At 43.6% G+C, this 22236-nt stretch overlaps 1 protein-coding gene and 1 long non-coding RNA gene across 9 annotated transcripts in view; one reads left to right on the top strand and one right to left on the bottom strand.

The window, feature by feature from the left end:
• Positions 1-22236, bottom strand: part of Nfib (nuclear factor I/B) — a 411316-nt gene that overhangs the window by 223354 nt on the left and 165726 nt on the right. The window lies entirely within an intron of this gene.
• LOC102015660 overlaps positions 1-22236 on the top strand; it is a 38234-nt gene that overhangs the window by 6036 nt on the left and 9962 nt on the right. The window contains exon 3 of one of the 4 annotated variants that reach the window (XR_001234795.1): positions 16044-16159. This is a non-coding gene — a long non-coding RNA (uncharacterized LOC102015660). Of the gene's footprint in view, positions 1-16043; positions 16160-18939; positions 21941-22236 lie in introns of those variants that run through there. The other 3 variants (XR_001234796.1, XR_001234793.1, XR_001234794.1) reach the window with 3 other exon arrangements.

The following is a 22236-nucleotide window of genomic DNA, read 5'->3' on the forward strand; positions in this document are numbered from 1 at the left end:
GCGGCTCCCGCGGGCGTTCTGGAGGCTGAATATGCGCCGAAAGTTTTCTGTGTTTTTGTTTCTGCCTCGTTTTAAAGTAAACCAATTATTTCCATCCCAAGTATCTGTAATTGCCTGGTAAAATAATGCTTAAGGGTTGTTCTATAATTCTGCCTTCAAATTGGAAGTATTAGAAGTAAAAATATAACAGCCCCACATTTACTTAGTACGAACCCACGTGTGTTTAGAAAAGATTTTATTACGGAGATCCTGACTAATTATGTAATTGCACAACAGACAACAATAGCTTCAAATATCCTCTAAAAACCCTGTTCAATTATGTGATTACTAGTGAGACCGAATAGCTCCCAGTGAACTGTTCTTATCGCTTTACTAAATGTGAGCATGTCAGTATTTAAATCCCAATTACGTTTACCCTCGCAGTTTTAGAGAACTTAAACAATATTGTTCAGGTTCATAGTTCCCACAATACACATTATAAAGCAAAGAAGACCTTTGGCCTCATTACCAAAAGAAAAAAAAGAAGGAAAAAGCCCCCCTCCCCATTCATATGTACATAATTTATAAATGTTTGGCTGTACATACGTGCCATACATACGTATTTTCAATGATAAGTACAAATTTTCAACTCTAAAAGGAGTCGACCCACTTGGGCTATAGACAATGCACAATCTAAAAATGAGATGCTAAACCGCGAGTTTAACAATTCTCACTCCCCCCCGCAAAAAGAAAACCTACCACTGTACATACATACATACATACTGTACATACCTGCCATGATACATACATACTGCACTGTACATACCTGCCACGATATAAACGTGGGAGGAGAGATGAATAACTGGAGGAGGATAAAATACATATGTACTTTCACTTCCGCACTCAGCTACAACTTCATAGGGAAAGTTACCTTCTAAGGTCTACCTTGCACCAAGTTAAATAATTTTAGCCACTTAGCTAACGGTAGCTATAATTTAGTGTGCACAGTCAGTTCAAGTGGGTAACAAACAGACCTGTTTCCGTCTTAACAGGCCCTAGGAGCAGCTCATGGTCGAGTAAGTCATTTATAAAATAATTTATGAATTTTATTTCTAAATTATGAAAATTCAGTGAACTAAATAAAATAATTATCTACGGTGGTGAGGGAGTGCTTTATATGGGCAGTGTTACCAAATACTAACACTTTTGTGTATTTGCCAGAGAAAACCCCCTCTCTCATTGTTTGAAACCCACAGCAGAATTACCAGGGCTTCTCTATGTCTATTTCATGCCCAGGAGAAATGACGTTAAAGAAGGAATCTAATTTTATTTAGGAAATATTTTAAAACAAAAAATGAAAAAAGATGTGGAGAAAATCTCCTCCACTCTCACGGTGACTTAGAGGGACAGAGTCTGTGTCACCTGTCAGTGGAGTTCTTTCTAAGCATATTATTTAGCACTAAAATGTACCATTGCATGTCATGTTCAGGCTTTCATAGCTTATCTTTTTTTTAATTTGCATGTCATTTGCTTCTTTGGACATGTGAAGCTTACAAGAATGCTTATTCCTATACAGATCACTCATCTGTCAAAAATGTGCACATATCATCATTAGACGATACTCCAGGTTTATAACATAGGCGATGGATTTTCAGGTGTGTCTTACAGAAATCTGTCCTGCTAATTTTAAAAATAAGCCATTTTAGACCTCTGGCATATCTAACTGAAGTGATTCTAATAAATAAAAAGATTTTTTTTTTACCTAAGTTGCAGATACAATTCATTTCATGGAACGTACTGAAAGTTTCAAAAGTACATTCACACTTTAGATTATGTGGTTCTTCCTTTAGCCAATTAACTGGTGATGCAGTTTCTGTATGTTTTCTTCAAATTAAGAATTTTTAAAATGTACTAGCAACATCTGTGTGTGTTTATCTCTGAGAATAATCACTATATAATTATTTCTAAAAGGCACACATTATTACAATGCTTTATGTCATAATTGAAGTAATTCCTCTATCCTATCCAAACCAGTAATTTTCAGTCATTACCCCAAAGGTGTTTATTTTGTCTTACTTCTCTATTTCTCAAAAATATAGAAAGTGTGTTTTTATTCCTATTATTTTATATTAAAGGATATGTACTACAAGATTATGTCTAGTCGATTATTACATAAAAATTTGTGTAAATTGAATGTATATGATAAAGATAGCAAAATATTTAAGACAATACTAAATAAAATATGCACAATCTTCTAAAATAATTATTTAGAATTTATATAGAACTTTAAATATATATAATGTATTAACCAGTATAAACATTCACATATCCTATTGCCTACAGGCAGTAGTTTCAGTTATTTCTTGGTTACCATTAAGATGAGAAGTGTCTCCGTATAGCTTTTATTAAGGAGAGAAGACTGAACCTCTAGCTTATTGTCCTATTAGAGGAAAATCCAAATATAAGTAACAAACCTTGATAGCTATTTTTATTTTTCACTCGTTGTAGCAGTCTCTAGCTGTAATCTGTTACGCCTCTTCTTTAGATTCTGACTGTAAAAACAAGCACAATGTCTTTCCCACAAGACATAGATGCTCGGCACACAGAATTATGTTTGTGGATAGGACTGACAGATTTCCAGATAGGCTCTTGCAATGGAGTTGAAACTCCACACGGCTCAGGAGAGACACACCAGGTTATTTTCTAACCATTGAGAGTACGGGTACAAGAATAAATATACACATGCAGTGTCTTTCTTTCCCTAACTGCATGCTGCACCTGTGCATACATAGATCTGATGACATCTGCTAACATAATAAATCTCAAGTGGTTTGTGGTGTCATCAAAGCCCTGAGATGGTGGTATGGCTCACAGCCTGACCAACCCCAGGCTATGGCCTTGTTAAGTTTCACAGGCTACAAGAAACAGACTCAGACTCATTCTGTACACCAACCAGGGGTTTTCAAGAGCAGGCTATGGTGATTTACAAAACCAACCCGGAGTTGTGACTCAATATGTGAAAAAAAATCTACTCTCTGATTCGAGGATGATATATCAAGGATGTCTCCCAGCTTCAGAAAATAATTTTATCACAATTGTGAAGTCTTCTCAATTTGAAGTAATAATCATTTTTTAGGTTTTTAAGATGAGCCTCAGTTAAATCTTCATATCTTGCTTACTCACTTTTATATGACTTTAGGATTTCAACCACAAAAATGCCCATAAAAAGAAACAATAAAATTTGAATCGATTTCAGCTGTAATGATGACTAAACTGAGCAAAAGAAAAAAAAGCAAGTGTTTTCTCAAAAAAATTTCAAGATATTTTGTGCCATATGTAAGATTTCTGAAACAACAGAATTACTAAGGTATTTTTTAAAACATTTTCAAAAAAACAGAGGCATCTGGCAATCCAGAAATTAGTGAGGCGACAGGATGCAAGAAAGCGCTAGACAGTCTCCTGATCTTCAGTGTGCTCCTGGCAGAGGACCGTCCTGCCTCTTGCTCAGTGGCCTGCTTGGAGTAAGAAAGCCAGTGTCAAACCCCCTGCATTCAAACCCTGTGGTCAGTCACGGTCAGGGTCATGGGTTCCTGCTGGGTTACTTAGACTATGTTGATGTCATTTCAAATTGTCCATTACTCAGTGAAGATCAATAATAATAGTTCCTGTCTTTGTTCCAGAACTCAGAAATCTTACAACTGAAGCAGTAGAGGAGTAATTTATTTCCTGTACAAATATGCATTGCATGCCTACCATGGGTCCAGACTTGGGCTAGGTGCACCATTCAAGGATAGGTTGGCTTTGGAGGATCTCTATGTTTATGAGACAAAGGCCTTTGCTAATGCTCTTCCCTTAATTTGTTGAGAAAAGAGTAACCTTCACATGGGGTATTTTGAAACCTCCAAGTAAACACATTAAATAACATCCCATGGTTGTCTGCTCACTTTACAAGTGGTTGATAAGGGTTTGTAGAGTGAAAACAGACTTAAGAGAAATTAAAAACAAATTAATCAGGGACAGTAAGTCAGCTGCCCTTCTCCGCCCACCTCACCCCCTAAAACAAAATGAAACTCTCTATAATATATTCAGAACCTAAACTAACAAAGCTGAGAAATTTTTGCTATCACTCAGCTTCGTGTGTGGGAGATTATCTTTTTTATATATAAACAACAGGAAGAAAGAAAAGGGAGACAGAGGAGCAGTATTAGGTGAGAAACTTTTGGCACATAGCGCCCAGCTGTCGTGCAGCTTTTCATGCCTTCTCTCAGCTCTCTGATGGTGCACCACAGGCTCGCACAGTCAGGGCAGAAGTACAAGTCTCGAGAACATACCAAACATCACTACCTCTTGCCTTGTCCCTTCCGTCTGAGGGCATCCTAATCTACCGGAAGTATTTCTTTACCACCGTCATTTAATCTTTTGTATACAAACAAGAGTAGAAATACTTTAAAGGAAATAGATAAAAAAAAATTCACCTATAGTCCCACTATCTAAAAAGTTTAGGTGCATTTGCATGCACTTATATTTAGTATTTGCTTAAGTATATTACACTACTTGCCTAGATACAATCTTTTTTTATGTGTGTGGTACTGGAGACTGCACACAGGGGCTTTGCACTGAGCACCATTCCCCAGCCAGTTTTGTTTGAATTTTGAGGCAGGAGCCGGACCCAAGCATGTTGGCGCATGCCTATAATCCCTGCCCTCAGGAGGCTGAAGGAGGAGGATCGCTGAAAGTTCAAAGCCAGCCTGACCTACAGAGTGAGACTCACTAAGTTGCTAAAGTGCCTAGGCTAGGTTTGAACTTGGAATCATTCTTCCTTACCTTCCCAGAGTGCTGGGATTATAGGCATGTACCACCAAGTCCAGCTTAGTTATAATCTTTTAAAAAAATTATATATGTCTATTTGTATTTAATTTATTTGGTGCTGGGGATTGGACCCAGAGCTCAGACATGCTAGGTAAGCGCTCCACCACTGAGCTGCATCCCTGGCTCTCGTTATGTTTTTGAAGTGGATAGAATTTTGCTCTGTAACTTTTCCATTTAACCTTCTATTTACATTGCTGATAGTAGTAGATATTCACAAAGCTGTAAAATGTGAAAGCTATAAGAAAGTTTGAAGACTTCTGGATGAGAGATGAAAAACAGAACTGGTGGCAACATCTTTTGTCTTCTTCTCCTCAGTTATTATTGTTAGGTTTCACTGTTAATGTTTAAAATGGGATATTTTACTTTAAAAATCTAGCTATCTTGCTTGTCTTGAAAAAGTGGTAGGTGAGACATTTTCTAGAACACCAAGAGGCTGGAGCAGAAAGACTGCTGCCCCGCTGAGTTGAGCGCAGTCCTCCCCTCTCCTGGTTGTGTTATACTGTCCTACTTTCCTTGGGTAAGTTACAGTCCTTGGCCTACAGCAAATACTATTTGCTATTCTTATAGCAAACTACTGCTTGCTATAGTATTCTTGCAGACGAGAAGTACAAACAAGGTTCAGAAAGCTAAAGGGACTCGCCTGCAGTAGCAGTGGCAATATCACAAAGGCTGCCTTCTGACTCTAAATAAATGCTCTTCATTTCACTACTTACTACAAAGTGTGTGGGGAGGGGTGGACTCTGCACACGGCGGACGCTGCCTCGCCAGAACCACTGTAACCACAAGCCCTTTTCAGACGGACGGCCGGAGACAGCCACTCACCACCTTCCATCCTCCAGTCGTGATTAACCTTTGATGTCCCCACGGCAGATGCCTGACCCCGTAAATCATCCTAAACCCCCTCACGGTGACTCCCTTTTCTTATTTAAAAAAATATAGAATGCAAGTGAGAGATGATCACTTTATTGAATCTTCTCTAAGTGATAAAGGAAGTCTCTAAAAATTTAGATACTTTATTATATTCTTATCTCATATACCTCACAGAGAGGTGACAGTGGGCTGATATCCCAGTAGACAATCACCAGCCTAAAAAACATGAAACACTCATCACTGTCCGGAGACCATATTTTTCTGATCACTACATCAGGTTGTATGGTACAACCAAAAATGTTGCCTTTCATTGAATTTAACATTTTGAAAAGTTGTGCAAAAACTGTTTCAAAAAGAATTATTCTGAGCCATATTTTAATAAATGGTTAAAATCACAAGTGTATAAACTGTCTTAGAGTGCCTGATTCATATATCCATGTGATACAATTTTTATAATTTGCCTAGAACACAGAATTTGATGACAATGACCGCCATTCCTTCATTGCCCTTAAGTGTCCCGTGTGATTCACAATTGCTTGTGGTGCTTTGATCCTCAGACAGGATGCCTGTTCTCTAGATTTTCCTCCCAAAGGGAAGGGGAACTGAGGACACGCACATACAGCATCAGAGTCAACACAGTGAATAATTGAGAGGCTCGTACATTATGTACACCTGAGTGTACAGTTACCCTCTTGGCGGGCCAAGGATGGGTCTGCATTCAACCAGGGTCCAGGTTCATTCACAGAATCTGTCTCAGCGCCCCTTCTTCTGGTCGAAGCACCATCTACTTGTGCGCTGTGCACACACTGTACCCCATAATTAGGAGTCCAAACCTCTGTGCTGAGTTTCTCTGAGGTCCAAATATGCAGGCTTCCTTAGGAGAATTTTAAGTGACTACCTACTGAAGACTAGATCTTTTCCTTTGCTGTGACCAATTTAAGTCAAGGGCAGCTAGTGCCTTCGTTAAGCAAGGCTGCCCTGGAGCAATGATTTTCCAACCTCAGGTTGAAAGGAGTGTCATGAGGAGTCATAATAATTAGCCTTTACTGAGGTGTAACTATACCTCTGCCCTCTGCTCTGGAGGTCATGTGTAACATCTCAGCTCTGTCAGTGATGAGGAGCCCGAAGCTCACAGAGTTTAGAGAGCCAGCTGAAAGTCAGGCATTCATTACCAAGTCCTTCTAACTGCAGAATCCTTGGCCACAGCACACCAGTCCCTGCAGGCAGAGATGTGCACACAGGCTGTTGCCACTGGATGACGCTGGTCCCTTCAAAGTGGGTGCCTTCAAGTGGGAGGCTTTGACTTGCCTTGGAAGAATTTTTATCACTCTTCTTTTCAATTTGCCTTTAGAACCCTAGGTATAGTCTTTCAACTATCAGTGGAGTAGATCTTCCCCCTTTGATTGTAAATTTGAGTTTTGGGTATAGTCACAATTCATTCACTAACCTGTGGTGATTAAAATTTAGGAGCGAGTTAAACCAGTTTGGGTCGAAAACAAGGCATGAAAAAATGTAATAAGATTTTTTTCATTCTCAAGCATGTTCTCAAAAGTCATAGGATGGGGACTTTTACCTTGGATTTAAAGGAAGATGCTGGCATTTTCAGTTTAAAACTTGACTTGGCTGCCCCAAAACTATGTGACTCTGGACAAGCTGTGTCATGAATTCTAGCTGTGGCTCTCTTACCTTTAGAAAGAACATTAAAGAAGAATACATTCCGGGCTGGGGATTTAGCTCAGCGGCAAAGTGCCTGCCCGGCAAGCGCAAGGTCGTGAGTTTGGTTCCCAGTGCCGGAGAAAAACCAAAAAAAAAAAAAAAAGAAGAATACATTTTTCAGTATAGTTGTTTGGGGATCAAAGATCTTCATTTATCAGAATATAGAGGACTTTCTGAAACAGTGCTTTCTCCATAAATATTTCCCGATTCTATCAGATTATTGTATGAGTCCTCACTCTTCAAATGTGAAGAGAAATGGTAAACAAGATTATGTATAGCCTGTGACAATGACCAGAGCCCAAGGCCCTTCTGAGTGCCGCTGGGCCTAGTGGATAGTATTTCTCTGCAGTTACAAGTTAACAAGCAGGAGGTTTATCCTAGTTTCCTGGTGCTAAGAGAGATGGACTTACAGGGGATGGAGCTGCAGCTTGAAGTGTCTGGGTGGCGGGTAGTCTCTATCTCACGTTTACCCTTAGGTTCTCTTTAGAAGGGTAGGAAATCTCAGAGCATCTTGAGCAAATGCCCCTTGGTAAACATTTATGGAGCGGCCGCCATATGCCGGACTGTGTGCTCCGGGAGGGATAGGAAGAGTGGGGACAGGAGCGGTGTGCTCTGAAGTCTGCTTTGATAGGAGTTATAAAATGATGAGAACCGAGAACATCTCAGGACTCACTGACACAGCGTTCACCCGCTGAAGATGTTGCGACCGCTCAGTCAGCAATGGGGCACCTCGTATGCTCACAGGAGACAATGGCGCAAACAGAACAAGCGATATTTTAGCATGGAGTAAAGAGACCTTGGATGGGAGCGGGGAGGAGAATAAGGGGAGAGCTAATAAAAACAGAATTTATGTGCCGGGTCCTTCTGCTTGCTGGGGTGCTCAGGGAGGTCAGGCGGGAGTTCCGAGGATCTGGAAACTTATAGGAATGTGTTTAAAGAAGACCACTCAAGGCTTTTCTTACACTCAGAAAGTCAGTCAGGGACAGCTGGAGAGGAGAGCAGAAGGGAGCAGCTTCTGAGGAGAGGTGCTGCACAGCTTTGGCGTCTCTACCCGCTGCTTGTCCTGTCCTAAGAAGCACTCTATGCTTAAATGCTTTCCGTGGGGTTTTCCTTCCTTATGTTCACTTTCATGTTGTAACTCTTCGTAAGCACCTTAACCTGTTTAATCCTGACAACCCCTGACACATGTGAAATATTGTGACCATGGTACAGGTGAGAAAGCTAGGGGAGAGAAAGAGTAAATAACTCAGTGGCAAGTGTCTCAGGCAAGACTTGAGCGTAAGCAGCATGGTTCTAGATTCTTGGCTCACAGCGATGAAGGATGCAACCTTTCCTCACCGTTTCCCCTGTCCTCCACCCAACCGGAGCAGCATTACCGCACCCTGGAATCTCCCCTTCTCTTTTGAGGGCCCTCCGTTTCCTAATGGGGAGGCACAGTTACGGGCAACCTGGGCACAACCCTACCACAACCACAAAGGCTGCTCGGGACTTAATGACCAAGGGCACCTCCGTGGTCTTGGCTTGAGTCTTTGGGCTTTGCTTAGTGAAGTCTCAGTTTCTGTGCTTTAAAAACATAAATTGCGATAGAGAGATGCAGAGGAATTCTACATAACAATGAAAGGACAACCTCCTGCTTAATGGGCACATAGACAAGCGCCGATCACAAATGTATAGCTAGCTGTTTTACCCATGGCGGACGGAACTATCCATATTAACAAAGGGACAATTACTGGTGCTCTAGACACCACTTTCCACTTTCTGACAGTTGCTCCCCTGCCGCTCTTCCTGAAGATAACCACTGTCCTGACGTCCAACAGTGAGCGCCGATACTGTCTGCTTTTGAACTTTATATATAAAAGGAAGTGTACAATATCTGCTCCTTTAGGTCTGAATTTTTGGGGGGTATTTCTTCGAGGACTCTTTCTTGCTATTACTGATAATATTAAGGTCTTTTTTAAGTTTCACATTACATAGGGAATTCTACTGTATCCATATCACATACTTCATCTGTTTGGTATCTTAAAACCCCTGGATAATTTCTATTTTGGGGCCAATATAAATAATGATATGAAAATGTTTCTGCTTATTTTCTGGTATACAAATGTGTATATTCTCTTAGGGTAGCAACCTAGAATCTCTGGGTTATGAAGTATGTCAATGATCTGATTTAGTAGACAATGCCAAACAGATTTCTGAAGTAGTTGTATTAATTTACACTCCTAGCAGCAGCAGCAGAGCAGGAGTTGCTTCCATCTCCACAAGACTTTGCGTAATCGAACATTTTTTGTTTTTGTGTATATTAGTATCTCAGTGTAGTTTTAGTTTGCATGATTAATGAGATCAAATACCTAGTCATCTGTTTATTGGCCATTTAGATGTTCTCCTTTGTAAATCTCTCTTCAAATATTTTGCCCATTTTTAGTTACTCCTCTATTTTTTTTTAGGTTAGGTTAGGTAATAATATCCCTATCTACTCTTAATAAACCTTCTTTCTCATCCCCCTCTCCTGAAACTACTGATTTGCTCTCTATCATAATAGCATGGCTTGCGTTTTCTAAAATTTTGTGTTAATGATATTACCCAGCTGGTAGTTTTTTCTCTGGATTCTATCCTTCAGCATAATAATTTTGATATTCATAAATGTTGTGTGTGTAATCATTCCTTTCTTTTTACTACTAAGTAAATTCTATTGTATGGTATAACACAATTTATCTGTTTACCAGTTGATGGTCAGTAGATTGTTTCCAGTTTGGGCTCTTACAAATAAGGTTGCTATGAACATTCATGTGCAAGTCTTTGTATGGACATATGCTTTCAACTCTCTTGGGTAAATGCCTAGGAATGGAATTTCTAGGCATACAGCAGGTTCTGTTTAACTTTTTAAGGTGATGTTGAACTGTTTTTCAAAAGTGGTTGTGCCATTTTACAGTGCTCCAGCAATGTACGCTAGTCTGTTCCTCCGCACCCTCAGTAGCACTTAGATGGTCACCCTTTTTGTGCAGCCATTCTAATAGGAAGATACTATGCCCCATTATTAATTTACTGTTGGTTTTCCTAATGACTAATGCTGTTGAACATCCTTCTGTGTGCTTATTTGCCATTCTGATATCTTCTTTGGTGAAATGTCCATTGAAATCTTTGGCTTATTCTAAAAATTGGGTTGTTTTCTTATTGTTGATTATATAGATTCTTTTGAATACTATGGCTACAAAGCCTTCATCAGATATTTGATTTGCAACATTTTCTCTCAATCTTTGGCTTTTGTTTTCAGTTTTCTAAGGATGTCTTCTGAAGAGCAGATTTTTAAAATTTTGATGAAGTCAAAATTATAGATTGTGCCTTTGGTTTCTTAGCTGAGCTATTTTGCCAAATGTAACATCACAAGAATTTTTCGGTTTTCTTTTGGAAGTTTTATGGGTTCATATTTTACACTGAGGTCTATAGTTTATTTGGAGTCAAATTTTGTATTTAATGTAAAATATAGATTAAAAGTCATTATTTTTCACATGAATATCTAATTGTTCCAACACTTCCAGCGCCATTCACTGAGAAGAGCTTTTCCCCCCACTAAATTACCTTCATACCTTTATTGAGGTTCAGCTGTCCATATACATGTGGGTCCAATACTCTAGTCTCGGTTCTGTTCCATTGATCTTTTCATCTACATTGGTATCAATGTCAAATTGTCTTAATTACCATGGAGATTACAATAAGTATTGAAATCAAGTAGTGTTAAAGCTCGAAATTTGTACCTTTTGATATTAGTATTCTTTTGATGAACTCTCCTGACTTTTTTTTTTTGGTCTTTTTGAGACAGAGTCTGTCTATGCAGTTCAGGCTGACCTTGTGCTCACGTTGTAGTCCAGACTGATCTCGAACTCTCAACAATCCTCCTGCCTCAGCCTCCTGAGTGCTGGGATTACAGGTGTGTGCCACCACATCTGGCTCCTGACGTTGTTTTAAAGCAAGTTTTCTCCAAGAAACCTTGAATATGCTCAGGCAGACATTACAACTTGAATCTGGAAACCACACCTGTGGGTTATAATTTCTTTATTCCATAGGGCATAAGAGTCATGTTCATTCAAATATTTTTGAGTGCATGAGCCCCACAGGAAGGAGGATTGTGGTAGTATTAGCCAAACAGTTGTCAACTATTATAGTAACCGACAGCCGCTGAGAATCTGACCTTCCTGGAAAAATACAGACTGACCTTTTTGGAAGTGGGGAACCCAAGTGGGAGGAAGGGAGGAAGGAAAGAAGGAAGGAAGGAAGGAAGGAAGGAAGGAAGAAACAAACTTTCCAATTCAGAGTGAAACCTAAATGTGATAAGGCATTGTGCTGGTATCTTTGCACACAGCAAATTATTTTGACCTAAAATGCTTGCAGTTTTATTTCTAAATACATGCTGTAGAGCAGGGATGAGCACCTGTTTTCTGTAATATCTTAGACAGGGCTGGTTTCATGAGCCTAAACCTGTGCAGTTGAATAGAGCCTGAGCTTCAAAAGTCTTCATATGTTGGTTTAAGCTCTGCCGTCACTGTACTGAAAGTTTAGAGTTTTTAGGTTTTGTTTTGGATTTTTAAAATAAGAGGCCCGGATTTTCATTTTAACTGAGGCATTAAGGTCCAGATTTTAGGCTTTGCAGATTATACAGTCTCTGTATTAACTTCTCAATTCTGCCAATTTTACATAAAAAGCACCAGGAGCAATAGAAAAGCAATGAGGTTGCTGGTGCTTTGGTAACATTTTATTAGTGAAATCTGAATTTTATTATCATTTCAAAATAGAATGTAATAGTCTTCTTCCTTTGTTTTGGTTTTTGTGTTTTCTCAAACATCTGACACTTTAAGAACCATTCCTAGCTCTCAAGCTGTATACAGGCAGTGAGTCCTATTTGGCCAGTGGATGAAATCTTTCCAGCCCTACCCTGGGGAAACTCGTGCGTGTATGCAGCAGGTAACATCTACAACAAGTTCTCAGCAAAATTATCACAAATGCTCCAAAGGGAGCACAACCAAAAGTTCCCTCCACAATGAAGAATACACTGTAGTCTACCGACACACAACATAGGGTTGAAAGGAACAAGTCATAAAGAAATACAGGCAGTATGATTTTGTTGATGTGAAGTTTAAAAAAACAAGCATATAGAAGTGCTGGGATCACAATAGCAAATAACAGCAGAGGAAATAATTGTAAGAAAAGTCATGACAAATGTCGCCTCTCTGAGTGAGTTGGTGGGGAGGGGCTTCTGGCTACTAGCAACTCTGCGTTCTTACAAGGGTCCTCGTACATTGGTGTTTGCTCTCTGATTGTTCTTTCAATTACATACCTCAGGTACAGTCAGAAGTGCACATCTCCTCATTGTTAAATCTCAGTCACCTCCAGTTTCAAAATCTGAGTTGGCATTTGGAGAGCGATTGGGGTGGGGAAAGACGCAGGTCCAAGCCGCATGTTTCTGACTTCCTAAATCTCCTCTGATGTCATTTTGAAGACCTTTGGCATCCGTCTCACCCTGAGCTTTTTTTCTCTGGGATGGTCTGGCTTTAATACACCCAACTGTTTTTCCTTTCAGTTTACTTGTGTCTCAGACGCTGGTGCTCCTTGCCAAATTCCCTCAAGGTCAAACTCACATTGTTACATATTCTATTGTCCTTAAGCCTCTCTTGCTTGCAAATTCTGTTTTTCCTAACTTCAAAATATAATTATCCATAATTCAAAAACATTGAATTGGACAGTGAATATGTGCACTGGCCACTTTCTCTCTATCCTTCTGCTTCTCAGTGTTAATTCTCTTTTAAATATTTCTACCCTCTGGCCCTCTCTGTGTGGCTATATGTTACATTTAACCATGGCAGTGCTAAATTGAAAAAAGAAAAGGAAATGTGTAGTTGTGGTTGGAAAGGACATGAGTTCAAGAATCAAAGGACTGGAATTTGAATACCTACTCAACCTGTCAGCTGTGTGTTCATAGTAAGTGACCTAACCTCTCTGTTTTTCTTTCATTAATAGAGGTAGGATAAATAATGACTACTAACAAGAGTCACTGGGGGAATTATACATATAAAGTTAAACAAGAAAACTGTGACCTCAACTAGCTCAACACCTGGAACTACTGTGTGACTTCTCCTAGGCATGTAGTAAATTTGAATTCCCTTTCTTTTCCTTCCCTGCCTTTCTTCCCCTCCCTCCCTTCCTTTTCTTTTTTCTTCCTCTCCCTTCCTTCCTCTGTCATCCTCCTCTTCATCCCTCCTGTCTTCCTCTTTCTTTCTTCCTGACTACTTGCAAGATTTTCCGTCAACTTTTACCTTCCATGGTAACTCAGCAAACAGTTAGATAGACAGAGAAAAGAATACGAAGCAGGTTAAGGGCTGGCAAAGCCGTAGATGGAAAGATGCTGCTCAGGAGTCTGGGGACGAAGAACCCCTCCCACTCCTCACTTCACCTGACCACCTCTTCATACTTGTCATTTCCCCTTCAACTCAGGTCTGTTTACATTAGGAAACTCACAATCCACAGCAAAGGCCCGGGTCAGAATCTACACAAGGCCTAGAAGTACTGCATCATGATGTTAGGATGAAAATCACTTTCAAACTACTTATAGCACTGCCTGGCATATTGCAAGCACTCAATAAATGCTGAATATTATTACTGTTATTGCTGTTGCTATGATTATTATTGTTATTTAGATCAACATCCCAGAGCGTGCAATAGGACTTGTAAGGCTATTAGCTTTTGTGTGTGCTAAGCACACAACAAGCTACAAAGGACAGAGATGGTTGTTTCTTTTAGCATTTCCCAGTTCCCCTGTCATTTTCTCCCCTGAAACATTTCATTCCGCCTTTTGCAGAGCAAACATCATTATCATCACTTCTTGTTCACATCTCTGATATCCCCATGGCTCTTGCCGTTCTCACTGGTAGAAGCAACACCTCTGAATTTACTACCATCTGCAAATATCACTAGCTATTGTTTATTCCCTCTCCCACACTATTAATGAAGATGTTAATTAAGACCAGAGCTAACACTGACCCCAGCAGCAATCCACTAGACATTTATCCAACTGGATAAACTTCTGTTAGTCATTACCCACTGCTCGTAGACATCACCACTCCTCCATTCTCTTCATCTGCTAATTTGTAAGAGACTAGGGGAGAGAACTAAAGAAGCCCAGGATTATTTAAAAATTAATGCTCTGATACTTAGGGCTTTGGGAAGGGATTTGGTGGAACATCAGAAGGACGGTTGTCAGTAGTATGCAGGAATAAGTGAGCCAGTCTCCAAAAGTATTTGGTAATTGCCTGGATAAGCCTATGAGTTTCTGAACATTTAGCAGTGTACCAGCACAAATTATACAATTTTCAGACCAGCCACTTATTTTATGTGTAAACAGTGGCCCAAGGAGGTCACCTCCCTAGTTAGTGTACCTGAACTTGGCACTCTAACTTTAAGTCCTGTGCTCTTCATGAGAATTCAGAAGCAGAGGGAATCTTGCTTAATAAGATTCAACTCTGACATCCTCAGCATTTGCCTACCAACTGCTAGACTTGTTGAGCACAGCATCCACCAATTTCATCGTTTTGTCTCTAGTGAACCATGTCCCATAGTAAGAGTTCATTACATACTTAGTAAGGGAATAATCATTATGTACCACAATGCACTGCTTTCATGACCTATAAATTAGTACATATTTCCAACCCTAGCTAAACATTAGAATCACTTGTGGGAGCTTTAAAAAATACCAATGCGCACCATCCCCCTTCCCGCAAGATTCTGATTTAATTGGTTTGAGGAGAGGCCCAGGCACTGGTAGAATTTTAAAGCTCCCCAGGTAATTCTAGTGTGCAGATGGGCTGGCAAGCTACCTCAGAGGATAGGAGAGTTTCCCAAGGACTCCTAAACGGAGAAGTTCCTTGTCCTGTGGAAAAGATCAGTACAGAATTGCTGCAACTTAGCAATTAGAAGCAACCTTCTCTGGAGCGGGACACTGACTGCTTCTTGGAACTTTGCCTTATGTAGGATGTGGATTGCATTGCCGGCTCAGAATGATACGGTTCAGGATGTATTGATCTGGTGGTGGTATTTATACCCGGCATGTTCTGGCAAACTTTAGCTCTGTAGGCAGAGTGTCAACTTAAGAATAGTGCCGCCTATCAAGTGGTCCAGAAATGAGTTGCTGGCTTAGTATAAAAAGTGGCCAACTAGGGGCAAAGTCAAGCAAAGAACAGAAGACTAGCTGGTGTGTGTGTGTGTGTGTGTGTGTGTGTGTGTGTGTGTGTATGTAAGGTAGGGAGCTGTTAAGACATTAATGCCCTCTGTACCCATGGCTGTATCAAGTGCCTTCTTGCCCCTGGTATGGCAATGAAACCTTAGTAGATGTAGACTGTAGATCAAAGACAAAATAATAAAACATAACCTCAGGCTTCTTCCTGGACAACAGCCCCCAAAAAGAGAAAGGACAAAGCTTTGGAAGGGTTTAGAAGCTGCTAGTCTTCTGACATTGAAGTTTATGGGCTTTTCCATTTCAAGGAGCATTGCTAAATGAGTAAGTACCTACTAGCAGGGGTGTGTTCAAAATAGGGGAATGAGAGTGTCCATGTTTGGTTTTGCAGGTTGTTCATTGCCCACGGGCATCTGGTGCAGCAGTGGCTGAAATCTGAACCGAGAAGTACTCCCAAGAAGGATGGACAGCTCTGTTTACAGTCCACAGAGAGGCGGCGTGTGGAAGGTGGGATGGGGAAAAGATGAAACACATTCTCGTATCCAGATCCCAGGTAGCAGAGGGTTTTAATGAAAACGGAGGAGCAGAGAGAAGAGCAAGATGATCAGAGCTGCTGGGGAGGGACCTGAGGGATTTCCCCCTTCTAACATCTGCTGCAACATCCAGCCTTTTTATGGTTGTTAAGGCTATGATAAAACAGGAAAATAGCACAGGAAGCCAGGGAAGTGTGGACACAGAATGATCTGCAGAACAGACAATAAGACCCATGGAAAGAGGAAGTCAGAGGTATTTTTATGTATTCGTTCTCCTCACAAATGGAATTGGGGGCCCCTGCCATGGCTCACAGGCTTGTTCAGTTTCTGGTTCAGCTTCTGAGGAAGACAAAGAAAGAGAAGGAATCCCAGCACCAGTCAGGCCAGGCCAGGCACTTCTAACTAGTGAATGCTTCCAGATGCACCAGTATGTCATCCCGAAACACTGCCTGAGAACCACAGCTGAGCTAGCTAGCAAGAGACTCCTTCGGAGGAAAAAAAAAGAAAAAAGAAAATCAGTCATTTTGACAAGGTCAAAATACCAAGAAAACAGCATTCCCAGTTGGGAGGCTGTGGGTCAGCACCAGAGTTCACTGAAACGTACTCTTTTCTGCTTCTCCTTTCTTAGGCTTTTTGGCTACAAGAGGATACCAATGTCCTGGAGGACAGAACACTGTGTGCGCGTAAGCGCGCATGCGTGGGCGCAAGTGTGCACATGCGTGTAAAGAGTTGGATATGGATAAGGGCTGGATGTTAGATAACGGTCTTCTCCCTCTCGACTTTTGAAAAGAAAGAACCTACAGGAGGGAGTGGAAGAGTAGAGATAAATAAGCCGTCTAAGAACAAACTATCCCAGGCAGTGTTTGGGTATAAAAGGAACAGGCTGCCATCTGGCCCAAAATGTCACAGTCGTGGGATCAGAGAGCAGCAAAGTTTCTCTTAGGATCTGAAATGAGGGCAATTTGGAAGATTTGCCCTTTGGCTGCACTTTTGGAGAGTTTGAGGAGAAAGCCAGTGAAGTGAGGAGAGGGAAAGGAAAAAAGGAAGGGAAAAATGAAGGGAAGGACAAAAAAAGAGGGAAGAGAGCCATTCATGGAACGCAGGCTCCATGTCAGAGTTTGCTCTTGGCTTTCCCATGCATACAAACGGCACTCAGACTTTAGAACACCGCTAGTTAGAGGGCTAGGCCTGCCCCTAGCTGCCTAGCCAGTAAGCAGTTGGCTCTACTTGTCACGTGTGTCTGATTTCAAGCTTCTTCCTTTTCTTCTGAGTTGTCATTGCCAACTAAATACACATACATATAAATAAATACACATGCATAAGTGTAATTTAAAAAAATGTTTAGTGGTGCCGGGGATGGAACCCAGGGTCTTCTCTGTGCAGGATCATGTACTGTAACACTGAACTACATACAACATCAGTGTCCGTTAGTATTTCCCATAGCTCTGAGCAAATTCCCTATTTCTTTTTGCATACTCTTCTTGGGTTACATGGTTCTTCTTCTCCCTTTAGGGTTGCCCGGGATGGATTTTTTGGTCTGTATATTATAGAAGAAAGGTGGAAAAGAAGGCCAAGGGAAATAATCCGCCCTGGTTCTCTTGTCTGCTGAGCATGGTTTACATGCATTTGTATGCCTGTGCTACCTGACTCTGGGAAGTCTCAGATCTGCTCTAGGTGAACCGTCTAGAACTGTTCTCCCCACAATTTCCTGAGTCAAAATTTCCCCTTTACTGCAAGACTAGAGTCCTCTAGATCATATTGCTTGCTGGTCTTGGGAGTAGCCATTCTATACTCTAAGAGGAACTGAAGACGTACCCTACTGCCAGGAGACCCTACCTCCCATTTGTCTACCAGAGGAAGGGGCCAGGGGCTGGGGCTGGGAAGGCTGGTGACCCAGGCTGCAGCCTCCCTCCCCTGGGCACCCAGCTCAGCCCTGCTGCCATGCACAGTGGTGAGGGACACCGCCAAGCTTTCCCCAGTGCAGACACAGATGCCTCAGGAGGGTGCTGTCACAAAAGGGTTTATTTGAAAAAAAAAGTGTAAAAGGGATGAGGCTGTTGGCAGGGATGCTAGTTCAGTGCTGTAGCCTCTGCTGACTGCAGTCTCGATGTATGGATTCTTTCCTTTCTCCAGCTCTCAATTTCCAAGGCTTTAGACTCGCTCTATAAAGAAAAGCTTTCCCCAAGCAGAGATGTTTACAGTATTTTATTAAAGTTTAGTGGGGAGGGAAAACGAAAGAAAAAGGCTGGTTTTGCAGGCAAGGGGGAGGGGCAGTGGTGGAGAGAGAGGAAAAGAGAGAGTGAGAGAAAGAGAAGGCATGCATGCATGAGAGTACCAAGCAGTGCCAAGAAGCGAAGAAAGGGCTGCTTGGGGACTTGGGGAGGGGGGCGGTGTGTGCCAGAAGCCTTACAGAAAAGGAACAGAGAGCTGAACAAGAGGAATGGATAAAAACTGAAGTACAAGTGGATTTCAGGATCTTCTTGGTAAAGAGAGCTGCAAACAAAACACAAAATAGGCCGCCGCAACCACTCAGAGAAACACAAGTCCTGAGGAGGCAGCCAGGGAACAGCGCAGAAGTAGCCTGGCAAATACACAAGTAGATACCAGTTAAATAAATGCCAGAGTACACTACATGGTGAGGAGGGAGGGGGAGGGAGAATATGAAATAAAGGGAACATCAAGTGAAAGCAAAAACAGAACACAGACAGACAGACACACACACACACACACAGCCAGACCCCAGGAGAGTCACACAGAGAAAGACAGAAAGGGCAGAGAGAGGGGGGTGGTGGGGTGGGAGTGGGTGAGAGGGAAGGTCTTTAGCCAAATGCGGGAGACTTGGCAGGCAGGAGCTGCACCAGCGGTGTCTACTCCATTGTTGTCTGGGGCGGGGGGAGAGTTGTTTGTTTATTTTGTTGTTTTGCCTCTTTGTCTCTTTTGTTCCAAGCAGTTAGTTCGCTTCTTTCCCAGACTCTGGGCTGATGGAAGACTTTATGGATTTCCCTTAAAGAGACAGAGCTAGCCAGTTCACCAGTACTATCAGTTTCCCAGTCCTAACCAGTCCCTTCCTAAGTGATTTATTTTCTAAAAGGATCCTATAAAGAATAGAGAGTCAGTGTTTGTGCTGTTTCTTGCGCCTGATTAACAAGAGGAAGCTGGTCAATTTCACTCTCTGCACTAAACCTCCGCCTCCTCCAGGGTTGCCAAAACTGCCCCAGAGGAAAAGAAAGACAGAAGAAAAACCGCAAAGTAAAGCAAGTGAACGTATGTGCAGAGACCCGCAAGCACAGGTTGCGCCCTTTAAAAAAATAGGCTCCAAAATTAGAAATACAAGCTTGAGTTTTATTCCGCAGACAGACAGACAGGCGGACAAGGAAGGAAGAGGGCAGTTGGTCCCTCTCTCACACTCACGGAGGACCAGCCCTTTCCCCGGAGGCCCTCTTTCTCCTGAGGCCCACCCTGGAGGGTGAACAGTGTGGGATTTGGGGTGCAGGAACCTGGCTTGGGTTACTCCCCCGTGCTTGGCCTTCCTCGGGGAGCCGTGGATCATACACCGGGCAGCCCAGGGGATGTGTAGAAGCGTCCAGAATCACTAGCCTGAAGGGAGCAGAGGTGTGGGAAAGGGGCATCCGGCCAGCCTTAGACTTTCTGTTCCGACAGGGAATCCCAGCTTCCTGTTGCCGCAGTAATTTCAATAGGTTTTGGTGCGAAGAAGCTTCTGAAAGAAATGAAATTCCCAGCCATCCCCCGGTTTCTGCGGCCTAGATTTTCACTTTCTCTCCACTCTTCCTTTGAGAAGCGTAGCCTGCTCTGTTCTTTAATCTATTTTTCTCCCCAGTACTCCTGCTTTAAAATCTCCCAGTGAAACCTAGGGTGCTAGATATTAAAATGAATAAACACAGTCGAGGGGACTGCGGCCTTAGGCAGGATACTCAGGGCTGAAGGTAAGAAAGGAACCGGGCTCCCTCCTGAACAAGCAGCAAGCACAAATCAGAGCCCAGCTTCTGCCCTCCTCCTGAGGCCGCCAACGCTGGGAGTGCAGCAGCTCTGGCTCTGTGGTGGGGGCTTTTCTTCCTCCCCATTCCCGAGGAGCTCGGGATCTGAAATACACACAGTTAAGCCCACCGCTCAAACTTGCAGGGGCGCTGTGGGGAGTTAAGAAGCAAGGGCACCACACTCGCAACTGAATCTGCGCTCTCACCTGAATTTCCCTCCACGCTTGCGCCCGGCCTTCCCCAACAAACGCTCCTTCCAAAGCCAGCATGAGGGTCCCCAGCTGTGGCTGCACGGTATTGCTTCTGGTGGGGTGCCACTTGGAGGTGCTGTAAACCTCCATCTCCACATGGGGTGACCCTCTGCAGGGATTTCTCTGACGCAGCAGTGGTAGCAAATTTGGCCAATTCTTGCGGGGACCAGCTTGGGGGCGGGAGTCCTCGCCTTCAGTGTGAGGAGATGTGACCTAGGTACCCAAGACCACCAGCCTGAGTAGGGCCTGGGCCTACCAAGAGCGCCGCTAGAGCTGCTGAGCGTGTGGGCCACGTGCTTTACGCGCAGGAGAGCTGTCAAGGGGAGCTGGGTGGGGCGCATCTCCTGATTCTACTGGAAGGAGGATGTGGGGGGGAATTGTAGCCATCTTGGTTAGAGTGGACGGTTCACGTCTGCTCTTACATGAGGTAAACAGCATCCCACTAACCCTGAACTAGGGACAGAACTGATTCCGACTTGGAAGACGTTGGCTTAGCTGAGCTGAACCTGCTTGTCCTCAGGACGACTTTCTGGGCCGGCGTCGGGCGATTGACTATAGGAACCCGTCTGCCACGTGGAAGGAGCAAGGCTGAGTGGGGGCCACAACCCCGCAGGCGTCAAGTCCGATTTCACGCCCAGCCACGTGGGGGTTCCAGAAGCCCTCGCGGCGCCTCAGGCCCGGCAGTCCTTGCCACACCGCATGGGCGGATTTCGTTTCCCTTCCCTGCGCGCTTCTCAGCAGCGCCAGAGGAGCTCCGATTTTGCGGGAACGTCCCGTTGCTTTGTTGGTTTCAATGTTGAAGCCCTAAGCTGGTAAATTTGGACACAGAATCTCAAACCTCGCTAATCCTAGACATAATTAAAACATAACGGGCCACAGACTAAGCAGCTGGAGGTGCTTTCTTTGGTAGTCTCCTGACCCCGCACCTGGAGCTGTGCGGCCCCCTGAGGGAGTGAACTTTTCCACCTCCACGGCTCTCCGCAGGAAGGTGCTGTAACAGGGTCTGATCTCCGCGGCTACCTTGTCTCCCAAACTTCACTCAGATCCACCGCATCCACAGCCCAGGATCAGCGGGTGGGCAAGGAGTGCCGGAGAGGCTTGCCTCGCTCCGGCACGAATTAGCTTCCCACCACTCCCCAGGATCTCCCAGGGAGACGAAATCAGGCCCGAGAAATCGCGCCCCAGGAGCCGCTGGCCCCCATTCTGGAGACAACCCGCCCCGCACGAAGGGCGCATCTCCCGGCCCCCAGCGGGCGACCGGGAGGCAGGCGGAAGCTCAGGGCTCGGGCAGGGAGGAAACTTTTTAAAAAGAAAAGCTATCTAAAAAATGAAAAAAAAAAAAAAAAAAAAAAGAAACAAACCTAAACTAAGAGCCGCAGGTCTCCGCCGAAAGTGCGCGGGGGAGGAGGGGGCGGAACCGCAGGCGCGGGCGGTGGGGGCTGAGCGCGGACTCCGGCCGGCACAGGCGGCGCCTCGGGGGCTCCCCGGCTGCGCGCTCCCACCCGAAAGGTTTGGACCCCCGGGAAGGCGAGGCGGGGGAGATGGGCGGAGGGGAAGGGTGTCCTCGCCCTCCTCCGCCAGCTCCAGCCGCTGAACTTGAGTGTAAAGCTCCGGCAAACTTTTCTCTGGGAAGTTTTGGCCGCGGGAGCAGGGACGGCGGGGCGAGCAGGCAGAGTGGAGGCGAGCGTGGGGGGAGCGAGCGCGAGCGGCCGGGACGCGGGGGGGGGGCACGGCCAGGCCCCAGAGGTGGGAGATCCACGCTCCCCAGTCGGGCGTGCGCACGGCCCCAGCGGGGCGCACGGGCC

The sequence above is a fragment of the Chinchilla lanigera genome, unplaced genomic scaffold, assembly GCF_000276665.1.
Source record: "Chinchilla lanigera isolate Chin_1 unplaced genomic scaffold, ChiLan1.0 scaffold00033, whole genome shotgun sequence".
NCBI classification, from domain to species: Eukaryota; Metazoa; Chordata; class Mammalia; order Rodentia; family Chinchillidae; genus Chinchilla; species Chinchilla lanigera.